Raw genomic sequence first — 17,390 nt, forward strand, 5'->3', positions numbered from 1 at the left:
GCATGCATGGGATAGGCATAAGGCCATCCTTCATATAAGATAGGGCCAGGGGCTATTCATAGTATTCAGTATATTGGGCAGACTAGATGGGCCAAATGGTTCTTATCTGCCGACACATTCTATGTTTCTATGTTGTGCAGGAGGCGGCAGACTAGGGGCCCAATTTGCTCAGGGGCCCACCGGGGGATTCACCTGTACCCCTGTTCGCCAGTCCTAGCCTGAGCATACGTATTACACTTATTTTGGCTGACTATGCAAAGCCTGTGTTTTTTGAGCTTAAAGACACAGGGGGAATTTATCACGCCCTGCACTACACAATTCTGGCTTCAAAAAGTCACTCACTCTAGTTTTCAAAAATGGGTGGGAACGTGGTCGTGGTTAGCTATGATAATGAGTTTCTCTCCAGATTTTTCCCAGCACCTTTTTAGAAAAAAAGTCAAAAGAAAATCTGTAAACTCACTCCATTAGGGTAGGGGGGTGTAAAAAAAAGTAACTGAAGTAGCATTTCTAGACAAAATGTTAGGTTTTAAGATCAACAAAATTGAATACATTTTGGTGCAAGGTATACCAACATAGACTCCACCAAACAAACTTCTAATTTTACCCCATGATAAACTCTCCCCATAAATTACAGATCAGAACTGATGGCATCACAAGAAACCAGTGTACGATTATCACTGGCCTTAGCTACAGGTTAAAAGAGTGCTTTTCAATTCAGGTTTCCATTTTCAGTGCTGAATCTCTGATCAACAATGGAACCTCCATCAAAGACTTCTTTATAATTACAGAAAGGTAATCCTCCTTTTAAGGTGATCTATACCGTAGCCCTTATTCTTTTACACTGTGTGTGACCTTTAAATAAATGATTTGTAGATTCTCAGACATTTCCTGTTTCAGGGACTAAAGGCTAAGCACACTTTTATAATCATGTTTTTATTCCCCAGTACATCTAAAACAAAGAAAAAACTATGAAATGATTCAAAACACTCTTTTTTGTCCTCAGCTGTTGTGTAGAACTATGTGTCGACATGGTTATGAGCTACAAATAAACCCTTTCTAGCCTCATTCTGAAGCCATTTGTTACTCAACTCCCTCTATCAGTTTTTTTTATACCATACAGACAACAGAAGCAGGGTCAAATAATTCCCCCAGAGTATCAGAGTCGGTAAACTGGCAGAAACTGGGTACATGGCAGACAGACAGGAAAGCACACCTTCACTGAACTAGGAACCTAAGCTCTGGTAAGGAGTGAGAGGACAGAGCACCATTTATAGCAGAAGCTGATAACAATTAGAAGAACTACACACAGCAAAGAGAGGAGGGAAGTGGTGTTAAAAGAAATGGGAGTAGTAACATTTATCTTAGGATATACATGTGTTTATCCTATACATGTTTAAATTCACTTACTATAGATTTCTGCTCCACAAATCATCATTGGTGCCAGACAAGTTAGAGTCTCTCAGTATCTCTGAACTGACCGCACATCAGTCTTGAATTGGATGGGCTACAGGAAAGCATTGAACTGATGCTATGGTAGGTAAGTTCATCAAAACATGACCAGATGAGGGGTAGAAAAACACAACTATAATCTAACGAATCTCTGCTTCACCATAGATATTCTTTTATGTCAGCAGTCTATCTATTTTCTAATGACTACTCCCTGCAGCAAGCATATAATATTTCATGCTGGTTCTACGTAGCTCAGTGGCCTGCAGATATTAGACCTGAACAGAACACCTTTAGGATGTGGTAAAACTCAATGTTTGCATGTATTGCTAACAAACTGTGCCATCACCAGAATCTGTAAGGCTATATTCACAGTAGTGCATATTCTTATAGCAGACCATGATCTTACTGTCCAGGGCTTAACTGTCTATCTAGCAATTCTGGCAAATTCCAGATGGACTGGTGCCAGAGTGGGCTGCCTGCTGGGGCATTGCTAGGCCATTACATCCCAGCCCCAGATGTTTTGTACAGGTTCCCGAATGTAGTACTGTAGCTGCCACACAATTGTATTACCCTTCTCAGAACGGTGATAAAGTTGAATAGTGCCGAGGGGCATGGGAAGCGATGTCTGAGGTGTAGATGTTGAACAGAAACAGTGCCAACACAGTCCCCCGAAGAGCCCCTGCACTGCGCTTGGCACAAACCGGGATGGACCAACCACGTAGACCATTTTCCATGAGATGGTGGTTTCATCTACCCGAAACTTACACAGTTTCTTCCCCAGTAACATAGACTGTAAGGTAATAAATGCACTGGAGAAATCGAAGAACATGCTCCTCACCGTGCTGCCTGTAGTATCCAAGTGGGAGTACACTTTGTCCAATCAATGGATCTTATTACTATTAGGGTCATCTTGGGAAGCTTTATCGCTACTGAGGACACTATGGGGCAGGTTTACTACTGGTGGTACTGTGGGGGCTATCAATATTATTGGGCAAAATATGGAGGCCATTACCACTAAGGGGCGCACTCTAGGGTAGCATTATCACTGATGGAGGCCTGTTAGCAATGAGGACACCCTGGGAAAGAATTTTTATTGGTGGGACTTGTAAGAGCACTATTAGTATGTGAGGGACGGTATTCTTCTGTTATTTCTTCAGCATAGTATTTGGGCACATTGGGGAGCACAGCGGGCACAGTATTTGGGGTTGCAGCACAATATCATTATTGGGGCACCAGGAGAGAGGATGATGGAAAGAAGAGGAATCCAAGATGTCTGTGTGGCAAGCTCTGCAGAGACAAGACGTGCTGAAAGTTGTCATCATGGTGGTCTGCTCCCAATGGAGAAGATGAGGAAAGAGAACTTCTACATTATAGGAGACGTCACTGGATGCAATATGTATTTAGTACTTTATAATCCTGTATATTTGGAAGTACTGAATGTAATCCCTATCCAAATATGGATATGTGGGGAGGGGGGGCACACAGACATATTTCACATTCACCACACAGTAATTAGGCATGTCTGTTTTAAAATACAGGGCTGAATTTCATTCCCAGTCTGGCCCTGTTGCTGTCAGACATAAATATCACCACAAATTCAAGGAGTCTGGTAACATCCATCTCAGACATGATACTATCAAACATCTGGTTCCACTGCCAATATTAATTCACTTTTTTCTATCCTTGTAGTTGAACTACTGCCCCGTACACTGGTCTTACAGAAATTTAATGGAAAGGAATTAAATGGCAGATGGTAGAAAATAAGAGTTTGGCAATCACCTGTCCTTATACTTGTTCAACATTTTCAGCCCCAAGCTCCTGGAAATTAAAGGATTGCTTTTGAAGCTGTCGTGGGGCCCCAGCTACATGAGAGAGAAGGTGGATCACGTTATCATCCCTGCATTCATTTTCTAAATGACACAGCTACTCTATCAACACATTTATTCATTTAGGCATCTCATGGATATTAATGGCATTTCATAATGACTATGGATTAAATGTCCACAAACAGGTGCACAGCAAAATGCAGGATCCTTCATATTGCTTCCTACTGGATACAGACTCATAAATGTGACCAGGGATCATAAATCCATATCATTATCTTTCATGTACACAATATAGGCAACATTACTAATATCACTTCCATCATTGCTATAGAGCTCTGTATTACAGAGAACACATTCAGAAATGCCTATTGATTCAAAATGTTAGGTCTGTAAAATAAAAAAAATCATCATTGAGCACCATGTTACAGTTTATGTATAGATGCAATCTATATAAAAAAAATATAAAAGTCCAACAGATTTGTACCTATGAAATATATAGGCTGGCACTCTCTGTCCGGCTCTGTATGTATTTATTTATATTACGATCACACATGTAAAAGAATTTAGAAAAAAAAATATATAGACACAATACTAATTAAAATGAAAATAAAAATTATATAATCATTAAAATCCCATATAGTTCTACTTATAAATATACTAGCAGAAGGATCCGGCTTTGCACGGGTATATTTAATCTATTTCATTTCATGTTTCCGTGTGTCGTAAAAAGATATCAACAGTATCCCCCATAACAGTGACCTCTACAGTACCCGCCCCTTTAACATTGACCTCCACAGTGCCCGCCCCTTTAACATTGACCTCCACAGTGCCCGCTCCTTTAACAATGATCTTCACAGTGCCCACCCCTTTAACAGTGACCGCATCTTTACCAGTGACCTGCACAATGCCCGCCCATTTAACAGTGACTTCCACAGTGCCGGCCTCTTTAACAGTGACCGCCTCTTTAATAGTGACCTCCACAGTGTCCGCCCTTTCAATAGTGACCTCCACAGTGCCCGTCCTTTTAACAGTGCCCGCCCCTTTAACAGTGACCCCTCACACTACCCGCCCCTGTAACATTGACCACCCCTTTAACCCCTTAAGGACACAGCCCTATTTCACCATAAGGACCAGGCCATTTTTTGGAAATCTGACCAGTGTCACTTTAAGTGCTGATAACTTTTAAAACGCTTTGACTTACCCAGGCCGTTCTGAGATTATTTTTTCATCACATATTGTACTTCATGACACTGCTAAAATTGGGTCAAAAAAGTTAATTTTTTTGCATAAAAAAATACCATATTTACCAAGAATTTGGAAAATTAGCAAATTTCAAAGTTTCAGTTTCTCTACTTCTGTAATACATAGTAATAACCCCAAAAGTTGTGATGACTTTACATTCCCTATATGTCTACTTCATGTTTGTAGAATTTTGGGAATGATATTTTATTTTTTGGGGATGTTACAAGGCTTAGAAGTTTATAAGCAAATTTTGAAATTTTTCAGAAATCTTCAAAATCCCACTTTTTATGGACCAGTTCAGGTTTGAAGTCACTTTGTGAGGCTTACATAATAGAAACCACCCAAAAAACTTTGTTAACCCTTTAGGTCTTCCACAAGACTTCATGGCAAATGGACATAAATTTTAAGAATTTAAATTTTTTGGAAAATTTTCCAATATAATCAATTTTTTCCAGGAAAAAAACAAGTGTTAACTGCCAAACAAAACTCAAAATGGGTTGCCCTGATTCTGTAGTTTGCAGAAACACCCCATATGTGGTCGTAAACTACTGTTTGGCCAAACGGGAGGACATATAAGGAGGGGAACACCATATGGGTTTTGCAAGGCAGATTTTGCAGGTCTGGTTTTGTTTATACCATGTCCCATTTCAAGCCCCCCCTTGCATCCCTAGAATAGAAATTCCAAAAAAGTGACTCCATCTAAGAAAGTACACCCCTCAAGGTATTCAAAACTGGGTTTACAAACTTTGTTAACCCTTTAGGTGTTCCACAAGAGTTAATGGCAGATGGAGAAACAATTTAGAAATTTCTATTTTTTGGAAAATTTTCCATTTTAACCCATTTTTTACAGCAATAAAGTAAGGGTTAACAGCCAAACAAAACTCAATATGGGTTGCCCTGATTCTGTAGTTTTCAAAAACACCCCATATGTGGTCATAAACTACTGTTTGGCCAAACGGGAGGACATAGAAAGAGGGGAACGCCATATGGGTTTTGGAAGGCAGATTTTGCAGGACTGATTTTTTTTATACCATGTCCCATTTGAAGCCCCCTGTTGCACCCCTAGAATAGAAATTTCAAAAAAGTGACTCCATCTAAGAAAGTACACCCCCTAAGGTATTCAAAACTGGGTTTACAAACTTTGTTAACCCTTTAGGTGTTCCACAAGAGTTAATGGCAGATGGAGAAACAATTTAGAAATTTCTATTTTTTGGAAAATTTACAATTTTGACCCATTTTTTCCAGCAATAAAGTAAGGGTTAACAGCCAAACAAAACTCAATATGGGTTGCCCTGATTCTGTAGTTTGCAAAAACACCCCATATGTGGTCGTAAACTACTGTTTGGCCAAACAGGAGCACGTAGAAAGAGGGGAATGCCATATGGGTTTTGGAAGGCAGATTTTGCAGGACTGGTTTTGTTTATACCATGTCCCATTTGAAGCCCCCTGTTGCACCCCTAGAATAGAAATTTAAAAAAAGTGACTCCATCTAAGAAAGTACACCCCTCAAGGTATTCAAAACTGGGTTTACAAACTTTGTTAACCCTTTAGGTGTTCCACAAGAGTTAATGGCAGATGGAGAAACAATTTAGAAATTTCTATTTTTTGGAAAATTTTCCATTTTAACCCTTACTTTATAACAGCCAAACAAAACTCAAAATGGGTTGCCCTGATTCTGTAGTTTGCAGAAACACCCCAAATGTGGTTGTAAACTACTATTTGGCTAAACGGCAGGACATAGAAGAAGGGGAACGCCATATGGTTTTTGCAAGGCAGATTTTGCTGGACTGGTTTATTTCACCATGTACCCTTTCAAGCCACCTGATGCACCCCTAGAGTAGAAACTCCATAAAAGTGACCCCATCTAGGAAACTACGGGATAAGGTGGTTGTTGTTTTGGGACTATTTTAGGGGTAAATATGATTTTTGGTTGCTCTATATTACACTTTTTTGAGGCAAGGTAACAAAAAAATAAAATTCTAAAATTTTTCTACAATCGCTATTTAGTTTTGTGGAACACCTAAAGGGTTAACAAAGTTTGTAAAGTATGTATGATATATCGGAATGGCTCACCCTCCAAGTTGCAATGAAAAAGGGTGCTCCTCCTAAAAAGGTTACCCCAAACCTTGAGAGAGGATAAAATGTGTAATAGAATAAGAGAGGCACACCTACATCTAATTCACATCGACCACTACACAGTAATATGTTAATAAAAGAATTTATTAAATATACATACGGTACCTGATAAATTTATAATACATCTAAAATACATAAAATACATAAATCTATACTGTAAATAAATGAATATATATATTAATGCAGATAAAATGTAATCGTACTAAGGGTTAATGACGTCATGCATTAGATTTTTGGTAGTGAATGTCTCTAGTGGGATTGCTGAAATAATGGATAAGAAAGCAGTCACTATATTGGTCCGCGGTATGCGATTCTTCCAGGAGGGAAAAAGGTATATGGATGCGTTAATCTTTCAATATAGGGAAATGTATTGTCCTTTACGTATGAGTACATACATTCCTTTTTATAATGAAAACTTCGTTTCACAGTTGTAGCTCCGCTAGTGCACTGTGATACAATATAGCAAGTACTCACTGTTTGTAGAAGCGGTAAAGTGTTCGGGTCGTTGCGCTTAACGTGGCATCCCACGTGTTGTCAGCGCAGATGATTATACCTCCAATCTACTTTATCGTGAGTTGTAAACTTGCATTGAATGAACTTGCACAAAAAATAGGAAGAGAAACAGTCCGTTTGGTGAGCTAGGGTCAGTATGAATTCGGCCCTACTTGAAATTCACCATTGCCTTGTATCTTTTTTGCACGGCTGGACTTTTCGTTTCTTTACAGATTGGTTGCAAATTCAATTAAGATGCGCAAATGATGTTGCGGTTTCTTTCCTTCTGTTGAGACTTGTCTACACCATACGCGTTTCGGAGTTAGCACGACTCCTTCCTCAGTGGTCAAGTCTCATCTAATATTTGCCTCTTTATATAGGGCTACATCCATTACCCATTTAGAGCTATTACGTCATTTAGTGCAGCACCTGAAGATTGACGCCCAGCTTGGTTGATCATTTAACCTCTTAGTCACAGTGTTGCAGAAATATATGTATATAGTATAAAACTGGACAATAGTAGTAGTAGTTCCCAAATATACCGTTTTTTCAGAATCTTTGTGAACATAAGATGGAAATAGCCCAATAAAACAACTATAATTTTAAAACATGATATTTTAAACTACTTTAATCATACATTTATATTATAAAATCTTCAATATATATATAGGAATATATCTAAAAACAAAAAGCATATATCTAAATATTCAACTACTGTTTGTTCATTCAATGTGCTTTTCCAATGCGGTTCTTACTGTGATTTTCAAAATGCCATAATTGTTACCAATTATACATTCTTTCAATGCAATAAAATATGCTCCTAAAATATTTATAGATCTTTATCATAGCGTTTTATATATACATGGCAGGGTAATATCGTACATTGTAGACATGTGTATGTATGTGGAAGCTTATAGTTAAAAAGCTAAACTTGTCTAGTTGGAACGTGGGGTTAATAGTATTTCGTTCTCCATAGATGGGTTGTGTGTTGGCTGGTTAATAACGAGTTGTTTCCACAGAATGTGGACTCATGGATCTCTATAATTATGTGTGTGTCTACATCCAGACCATGCGTTTTTAAGACGATCTTGAAGTATATATACCAACCAATCAAACCTGTTTATTTAAATCATGCCTTACTATATACGTTGATGTTTTTAAATTCTAATATCAACAGATATATATATTCTCCTTCAGTTTTTATTTGGTTTTGGTTGGAGGAAATCTTAGTCTATATTATATAAGAAGCTTTTAGATAATACCGGTGTGTAAGTGCATAGTTAGTATATAATCAACAGATGTTTTTTTATAGGTGGTTCTTTATACTTCCATAAATAGTCATTCATAAAAAATATTTGTTTAAAAGTTATTTTAAGTTTTATTAAAAACATATAAATACATAAAAATATACGTGCATGAGTAGTGATAAAAAATGTAATAATAAAAAATAAAAAATAAAAAGTTTATTTCTTTTCTTTCTTTTAGGAGATATTTAGTCTACAACCATTAAAGGTATATTTTTGGTAAGTATTATATGGAGTCCATTTAATCTTTTAAATTATAGCGATGAGGGACACAAGTGGTTTTCAATTGTCCTCTTTTTACAAAAAACCAAATACCTCCATCTCTGCATTTAATCCTTGTGGGAGAAGGGAATTAAACTCAAAAATCTTTCTAGACTCCATCCTAGACATTTTTCCTATATGGTCCCCTCCTCTCCACTGTATGTTTACTTTTTCTAGGGCCACAAAGTTTATGCCTCTTGGGTCCTGATTATGTACTGTTTTAAAGTGGAGTGACAGGGCATGCTTGTCGTATCTTTTTTTAATATTTGTGATATGCTCAGCTATACGTTTTTTTAAAGTTCTTTTGGTTCTGCCCACGTACTGTTTTCTGCATGGGCACTGTATAATATATATTACACTTTCTGTGTTGCATGTCAAGAATTCCCTAATTTTATGTATATAATTAATGCTAGTTGATTTCACTTCACTTGTTTTTTTGGGGAATGTAGTAAATTTGCATCCCATACAGGACCCACATCTATAAAAGCCTGACATACCTATCCATTTTTGGATGGTTGGTGTTTTTAAGGTTTTGTTGTTGATTGTAGGGGCAACTAATAGGCCCAAATTTGGTGCCTTAGTGAAAATAATATGAGGTTTATTAGGCAATACGTGTCCTATTGTTCTATCTTTGATAATGTGGTGCCAATGTTTATTGATTATATATTTAATCTTTTTATATTGTGAGTTGAATGGCAATATTATTCTAACGGTTTCTTGAGTTGTGGACTTTGGAATTTCTGTTTTTTCTGAGAAAAAAGTATTTCGATCCAATTTGCGTATTGTATCTAGCGAGGATTCTAATAGGTCTAAGGGATACTTTTTCTCTAAAAATTGATCCTTTAAGATGGCTGCTTCTTCTTCAAATGTGTCTTGTTTTGAACAATTTCTTTTAATGCGTCTGAATTGTCCTGACGGTATATTTAAGAGCCATTGCGGCAAATGGCAACTATTATATAGTATGTGACTATTCTTTGATGTCGGTTTATGATAAGTGCTGCATACTAATTTTTGATCTTCTATATTGATTTGTAGATCTAGGAATTCGATAGAGGACATGCTTGTGGTCGCTGAGAACCGTAAGTTCAATAAATTATCATTAATATTTTCCAAAAAGGAGTCCAATGATTTTTGGTCTTTATTCCATATAAACAGCACGTCATCTATGTAACGGTCCCAGAGCACCAGGTCCGTCCCCAGCTTTGGGGTGATGACGTCTTGCTCCCACTGGGCCATAAACAAGTTGGCATAGCTGGGGGCAAACCTGGTGCCCATGGCCGTGCCCTGTGTTTGCACATAGAAATCTGTGTCAAACAAAAATGCAAGTTTACAACTCACGATAAAGTAGATTGGAGGTATAATCATCTGCGCTGACAACACGTGGGATGCCACGTTAAGCGCAACGACCCGAACACTTTACCGCTTCTACAAACAGTGAGTACTTGCTATATTGTATCACAGTGCACTAGCGGAGCTACAACTGTGAAACAAAGTTTTCATTATAAAAAGGAATGTATGTACTCATACGTAAAGGACAATACATTTCCCTATATTGAAAGATTAACGCATCCATATGCCTTTTTCCCTCCTGGAAGAATCGCATACCGCGGACCAATATAGTGACTGCTTTCTTATCCATTATTTCGGCAATCCCACTAGAGACATTCACTACCAAAAAACGAATGCATGACGTCATTAACCCTTAGTATGATTACATTTTATCTGCATTAATATATATATTCATTTATTTACAGTATAGATTTATGTATTTTATGTATTTTAGATGTATTATAAATTTATCAGGTACCGTATGTATATTTAATAAATTCTTTTATTAACATATTACTGTGTAGTGGTCGATGTGAATTAGATGTAGGTGTGCCCCTCTTATTCTATTACAAAGTTTGTAAAGTAACTTTTGAATACCTTGAGGGGTGTAGTTTCTTAGATGGGGTCACTTTTTTGGAGTTTCTAGTCTAGGCTACATCGGGGGGGGGGCTTCTAATGGGACATGGCGTCAAAAAAAACTGTCCATCAAAATCTGCCTTCCAGAAACCATATGGAGTTCCCTTTGTTCTACGCCCTGCCGTGTGGCTATATAGCCATTTACGACCACATATGGGGTGTTTCTGCAAACTACAGAATTAGGGCCATAAATATTGAGTTTTGTTTGGCTGTTAACCCTTGCATTATTACCGGAAAAAAAGGATTCAAATGGAAATTTTGCCCAAAAATTGGTGTTTTGGCACCGTTTTTATTTTATATTTTTAACGCTGTTCATCCAAGGGGTTTGGTCAAATGTTATTTTCATAGGGCAGATTCTTACGAACGCGGCGATACCTAATATGTCTACATTTTAGAAGTTATTTAGATTTTACACTATATTATCATTTTAGGAACCCAAAAAAAATTTTTTTTTTTAGTTGGGCGACTATCTAATGTAGGGGCTCATTTTTTGCGGGATGAGATGGCGGTTTTATTGGCACTAATTGGGGGTGCATATGACATTTTGTTCGCTCGCTATTACACTTTTTCTGATGTTAGGTGACAAAAAAATAGATTTTTTTACACGTTTTTTTTTTTTTTTAACGCTCTTCATCTGGGGGGGTTGGGTTAAATGTTTTTTTTATAGAGACGATTTTTACGGACGCGACGATGCCCAATATGTATGGCTCTCAGACTTTGGAGACACTAAGCAGGCATCCTAAAACTGCGGCCCTCCAGATGTTGTAAAACTACAATTCCCACCATGCCCTGCTGATGGCTGTAGGTTGTCTGGGCATGCTGGGAGTTAGTTATAGTTTTACAACATCTGGAGGGCCGCAGTTTGAGGATGCCTAGACTAAAACTAATACTTCTATCCCTGCCTAAAGGTGCCTCTCCCTCACTGACCCTAACCTACCTGGGTGGCGATGGGTGCAGGAGGGTGATGGATGGCGATTAGGGGGGACTCAGGAGCTGGTGCTGGACGATGCTGCCGGGTGCTCGTGCAGAACAGGAAGAGGAGGGGAGAGAGGAGCGCAGGAAGTTTGAATCTCGCGCCTCTCCCCCCTGCACCAATCAGCACCCTGGACAGCAGCGTTCAGCACCAGGGTCAGCACCGCCTCTTCAAATCTTCGGACTGTGATTGGTGGTGTATAATCACCCCACTGATCGCAGTCTTTTTCCGGTTCATCGGGTCAACGGAGACCCGAATGGACCGGAAACGCAGCAAACCGCAGGTCTGAATTGACCTGCGGTTTTCTGCGATCGCCGATACGGGGGGGTCAAATGACCCCCCCTGGCATTGTTACAGGATGCCGGCTGAATGATTTCAGCCGGCATCCCGTTCCGATTAACCCCCGCGGCGCCGGCATCGCGATTTAAAGCCATGACGTACCGGTACGTCATGTGTCCTTAAGGACTCGGGAAACATGCCGTACCGGTACGTCATGTGTCCTTAAGGGGTTAACAGTGACCTTCATAGTGGACGCCCCTTTAACAGTGACCTTCACAGTGCCCATTCCTTTAACAGTGACCTCCACAGTGCCTGCCCCTTTAACAGTGACCTCCACTGTGCCCACCCCTTTAAAATTGACCTCCACAGTACCCACCCCTTTAACAGTGACTTCCACAGTTTTCCCCCCTTTTAACAGTGACCTCCACTGTGCCCACCCCTTTAACATTGAACACCCCTTTAACAGTGACCTTCATAGTGGCTGGCCCTTTAACAGTGACCTCCACCATACTCACCCCTTTAACAGTGACTTCCACAGTGCCTGCCCCTTTAACAGAGACCTCCACAGTGCCCGCCCTTTTAACAGTGACCTCCACAGTGCCATCCCCTTTAACAGTGACCTCCACAGTGCCCGCCCCTTTACCAGTGACCTCCATAGTGTCAGCCCCTTTCACAGCACCCACCCCTTTAATAGTGACCCTCACAGTGCCTGCCCCTCTAACATTGACCACCCCTTTAACAGTGACCTTCATAGTGGCCACACCTTTAACAGTGACCTCCACAGTACCCGCCCATTTAACAGTGACTTCTACAGTACCCGCCCCTTTAACAGTGACTTCCACAGTGCCCGCCCCTTTAACAGAGACCTCCACAGTGCCCACCCCTTTAACAGTGACCTCCACAGTGCCATCCCGTTTAACAGTGACCTCCACAGTGCCCGCCCCTTTAATAGTGACCTCCACAGTGTCCGCCCCTTTAACTGTGACCTCCACAGTGACCTTCACAATGCCCGCCCCTTTAACAGTGACCACCCCTTTAACAGTGACCTTCACAGTGCCTGCCCCTTTAACAGTGACCTCCACATTGCCCATCCCTTTACCAGTGAACTCCAAAGCGGCCGTCCGTTTAATAGTGGCCCCTTCCCCCCATGCATGTAGCAGTGTAGTTGTGCCGTCACTGAATATTTCAGGACCTGCGAACTGCTAAAACCTGTGATCAGTTGTTATGGCAACCTGGAGTAGGACCTGTAAGCTTCTATTGGCTAATAAGGGACATGTGACTGTGTAAATGGCAGTTTGGATTTAAGTGAAAGGCTTGCTGGCTTCTATTGGCTAATGCAATAATGCCAAAACCTTCTCGGACACCTGATGTACCTGTGTGCCAAATTTGGTGAAGATCGGTCCAGTCGTTTGGTCGCGCATAAAGAACAGACAGACAGAAAATAATTTTTATATATATAAGAGATATATCCAAATCTCCACACTTATTATTGTAGGTAAAGAAATAGATACATTAATTGTTTGGTTATTATATCGTGGATGATTTCTCGCTTGGTTATTATACCAGTATAGTTCTCCTACTTTCAATATCAGGAGTCATAATATGGTTGATACTATCCGCTTCAGAAATATACAGTCAAAGCCCTCGTGCACAAGACCGTTTCGTTTTTTGCGGTTCAAAAACCGCGGATCCGCAAAAAAACGGAAGCTGCCCGTGTGCCCTCCGCAATTTGCAGAACGGAACGGACGGCCCATTGTAGAAATGCCTATTCTTTGCGCCGCTACGGAACGGAGCAAAGGATGCGGACAGCACACGGAGTGAATGGGTCCGCATCCGAGCCACAAAAACTGCGGCTCAGATGCGGACCAAAACAACGGTCGTATTTATGAGGCCAAAGGGTTATATGTCCTTTTAATGGCAATGTAGTGTGGATGGTTTACCACCTTACAAATATACATTACATCATTTTCCAAAGGAGCTGTAAGAAATGAAAGGTAGAATCTGATTGGTTGCTAAGGGCAACTAAGCCAGTTCTACTTTACACCAGTTTGCGGAAGTGATGTAGTGCGTTTCACTGTGGAACGCACATTGCGAACATCACATATGTTTGTATGTTTAGGAGAGGTTTATGATTTTTTTTAATCTTTATTTCATTTGTCCTCCTATTGTACAGGGTGGGCCATTTATATGGATACACCTTAATAAAATGGGAATGGTTGGTGATATTAACTTCCTGTTTGTGGCACATTAGTATATGTGAGGGGGGAAACTTTTCAAGATGGGTGGTGACCATGGCGGCCATTTTGAAGTCGGCCATTTTGAATCCAACTTTTGTTTTTTCAATAGGAAGAGGGTCATGTGACACATCAAACTTATTGGGAATTTCACACGGAAAACAATGGTTTTAACGTAACTTTATTCTTTCATGAGTCATTTACAAGTTTCTCTTTGTTTACAGCCATTGACATGTCGCCGAGGTTAACACGTGAGGAGCGGATAGAAATTGTGTTGATGTCTGGTGAACGCAGTAACCGGGTCATTGCAGCAGATTTCAATGCAAGACACCCTACGAGACCACCCATCTCCCATGCTACAGTTAGCAAACTGCTTGCTAAGTTTCGTGAAACTGGTTCAGTGTTGGATTTGCCAAAATGTGGACGCATGAAATCTGTCTCTAATGAAGAAACATCAGTGGCTGTCATAGCTTCATTCAGCAAGAGCCCATAGCGTAGCACTCGCCGCATGTTACTGGAGAGTGGCATTAGTCGAACATCCCTTCGGCGTATATTAGCTACTCACAAATGGCACCCTTACAAACTCCAGCTACTGCATCTCAACGAGGATGACCCAGATCGGCGCACTGAATTTGCAGAATGGGCAAAACAAAAATTGGAACAGGACCCTCAGTTTACGCAGAAGATTTTGTTCAGTAATGAGGCAAACTTTTATGTGAATGGTGAAGTTAACAAACAAAACCACCGCTATTGGTCTGACACTAACCCACATTGGATAGATCCCTCCAAGACTGTTGGAACAAAAAAATTTATGGTATGGTATGGTATATGGGGTACAAAGATAGTGGGGCCATTCTTCATCAATGGAAACCTCAAGGCCACTGGATATGCAAAATTGCTACATGATGATGTGTTTCCCTCTTTATGCACTGAAGCTGGCACGTTCCCTGAGTTTTTCCAGCAAGATGGTGCACCACCACATTATGGGTGTCAGGTCCGAGCATTCCTAGATGAACAGTTTCCTGGAAAGTGGATTGGTCATCGTGGGCCAGTTGAATGGCCCCCAAGGTCTCCCGATCTGACCCCCTTAGACTTTTATCTTTGGGGTCATCTGAAGGCAATTGTCTATGCTGTGAAGATACGAGATGTGCAGCACCTGAAACTATGGATACTGGAAGCCTATGCTAGCATTTCTCCTGTGGTGTTGTTGCTATCAGTGTGTAAAGAGTGGGAGAAGAGGGTTGCATTGACAATCCAACACAATGGGCAGCACATTGAACACATTTTATAAGTGGTCAGAAACTTGTAAATAACTCATGAAAGAATAGTTACGTTAAAACCAAGCACACCATTGTTTTCCGTGTGAAATTCCCAATAAGTTTGATGTGTCACATGACCCTCTTCCTATTGAAAAAACAAAAGTTGGATTCAAAATGTCCGACTTCAAAATGGCCACCATGGTCACCACCCATCTTGAAAAGTTTCCCCCCTCACATATACTAATGTGCCACAAACAGGAAGTTAATATCACCAACCATTCCCATTTTATTAAGGTGTATCCATATAAATGGCTCACCCTGTACTATAATGAATATACAATTTATGAAAGATAAGGAATAAGGATGGAAATTGTGGTAATGAAGGGGATGTGATGTCATGTGTATCAGCGTGGAACGCACGTCGTTGATACACTATGGAGCACATGAGTTTCAGCTGAGTAAGTTTATTCTCTCAAGTGTTTCTATTTTAATGATATTCAGTAGGGTATATAAAGGCAGGGAGCACATTGTCAGCTATCCCCTGAGGAAGCTACACTGGTCGGTATTAGTGTTGGGCGCGAATATTCGAATCGCAAATTTTAATCGAGAATATCGGCACTTCGAGAATTTGCGAATATTTTGAATATACTGCTATATATTCGTATTCACGAATATTCTAGATTTTTTTTCATCTGAACACATGATCCCTCCCTGCTTCTTGTTTGTGGGCCAATGAGAAGGCTGCAATGTATTTGTCTGAGCCAGTGGCATAGCTAGAAATGACTGGGCCCCATAACAAATTTTTGAATGGGGCTCCATCCCACAGTAATTTTTTAGTGACCCCTTCATTCATGCCACCACCATTCCTATGGCTAGTAAAGATCGCTCTCTCAGCTTTTCCATCCGTTTTATACACTTTTTATACTGTCACCATATATAATTTCATTGTGTAATACTGTTGTGGGGGGCCCTGACCAAATCCTTTAGTCCTCCTCGTCCATGATGGGCCCCTTCTGGGTCAGGGCTCCAAAGCTGCAGCTTCCCCTGCTTCCCCTATAGCTACACCCCTGGTCTGAGCTTAGCAACATCCCTAGCAACCAATAGGACAGTTGCCTACCCCTTACTATATAAGAACCTCCCCAGCAGCCATTTTCTGTAGTTTTATGGAGTTCTGAGAGAGAAAGCAGTGTCATTGCTGTGCTCTGTGCTTTGCTGTTTTATTACATTAGATAGTTAGTTAGTTAGTTAGTTAGATAGCTTATATATATAAAATACAGATAGTTAGTGGGAGATGTCAGTGTATGTTATATCCTGATATAGTGTAGCTGATAGGTTCTGCTGTCCATACATACATGCTACAGACATAGTGCTGTCATGTCACAAGTTCACAACAATACTTAGTGCACCAATCAGTAATATGTAGTCAGACCTGCTAAAATGTGAAGTTGCCCGTATTCCGAAAAAAAAATATTCTCATCATTACTTGCTGATTTGCGCAATCGCAAATATATTGGAGCACTCTATCTGCATATAAAGCTATTGTAAAGTTCTGCCGTGCCAACCATTTTCTCCAGTCTCAGGAAACTTCTAGCAGCTTGAAAAATGTAGCAAAAGTGACCCAAGCCTGTATTCCATGCGCGTTACGCAAATATTACATTGCCGATTTTCGCAATCAAGAAAATAATCGCAAATTCTCAAATTCGTGAATATATAACAAATGTTCTCCAAATTATTCGCGAAATATTGCAAATTAAAATATTGCCCCTGCCGCTCATCACTAGTCGGTATTATGTTATTATGTATTCCCTAATGAATTGTGTGTAATATGTTTTGCACTAGGCACTTTCATTAATTATTTATTTAATCTGTTGAGTTCTATCGTATTGGTGGCTCCATTTTTACATTGAAGGGATTTTTCATATTATTACACGCCCTTTGTAGTTCTATTCTTTTGAATATGAATGCCGCTG

General features: G+C 40.0%; 1 pseudogene; it reads left to right on the forward strand.

Moving 5' to 3' along the window:
- LOC120993930 overlaps positions 1-17,390 on the forward strand; it is a 29,069-nt pseudogene that overhangs the window by 4,389 nt on the left and 7,290 nt on the right.

Source organism: Bufo bufo, chromosome 3 (assembly GCF_905171765.1).
Source record: "Bufo bufo chromosome 3, aBufBuf1.1, whole genome shotgun sequence".
Classification (NCBI taxonomy): domain Eukaryota; kingdom Metazoa; phylum Chordata; class Amphibia; order Anura; family Bufonidae; genus Bufo; species Bufo bufo.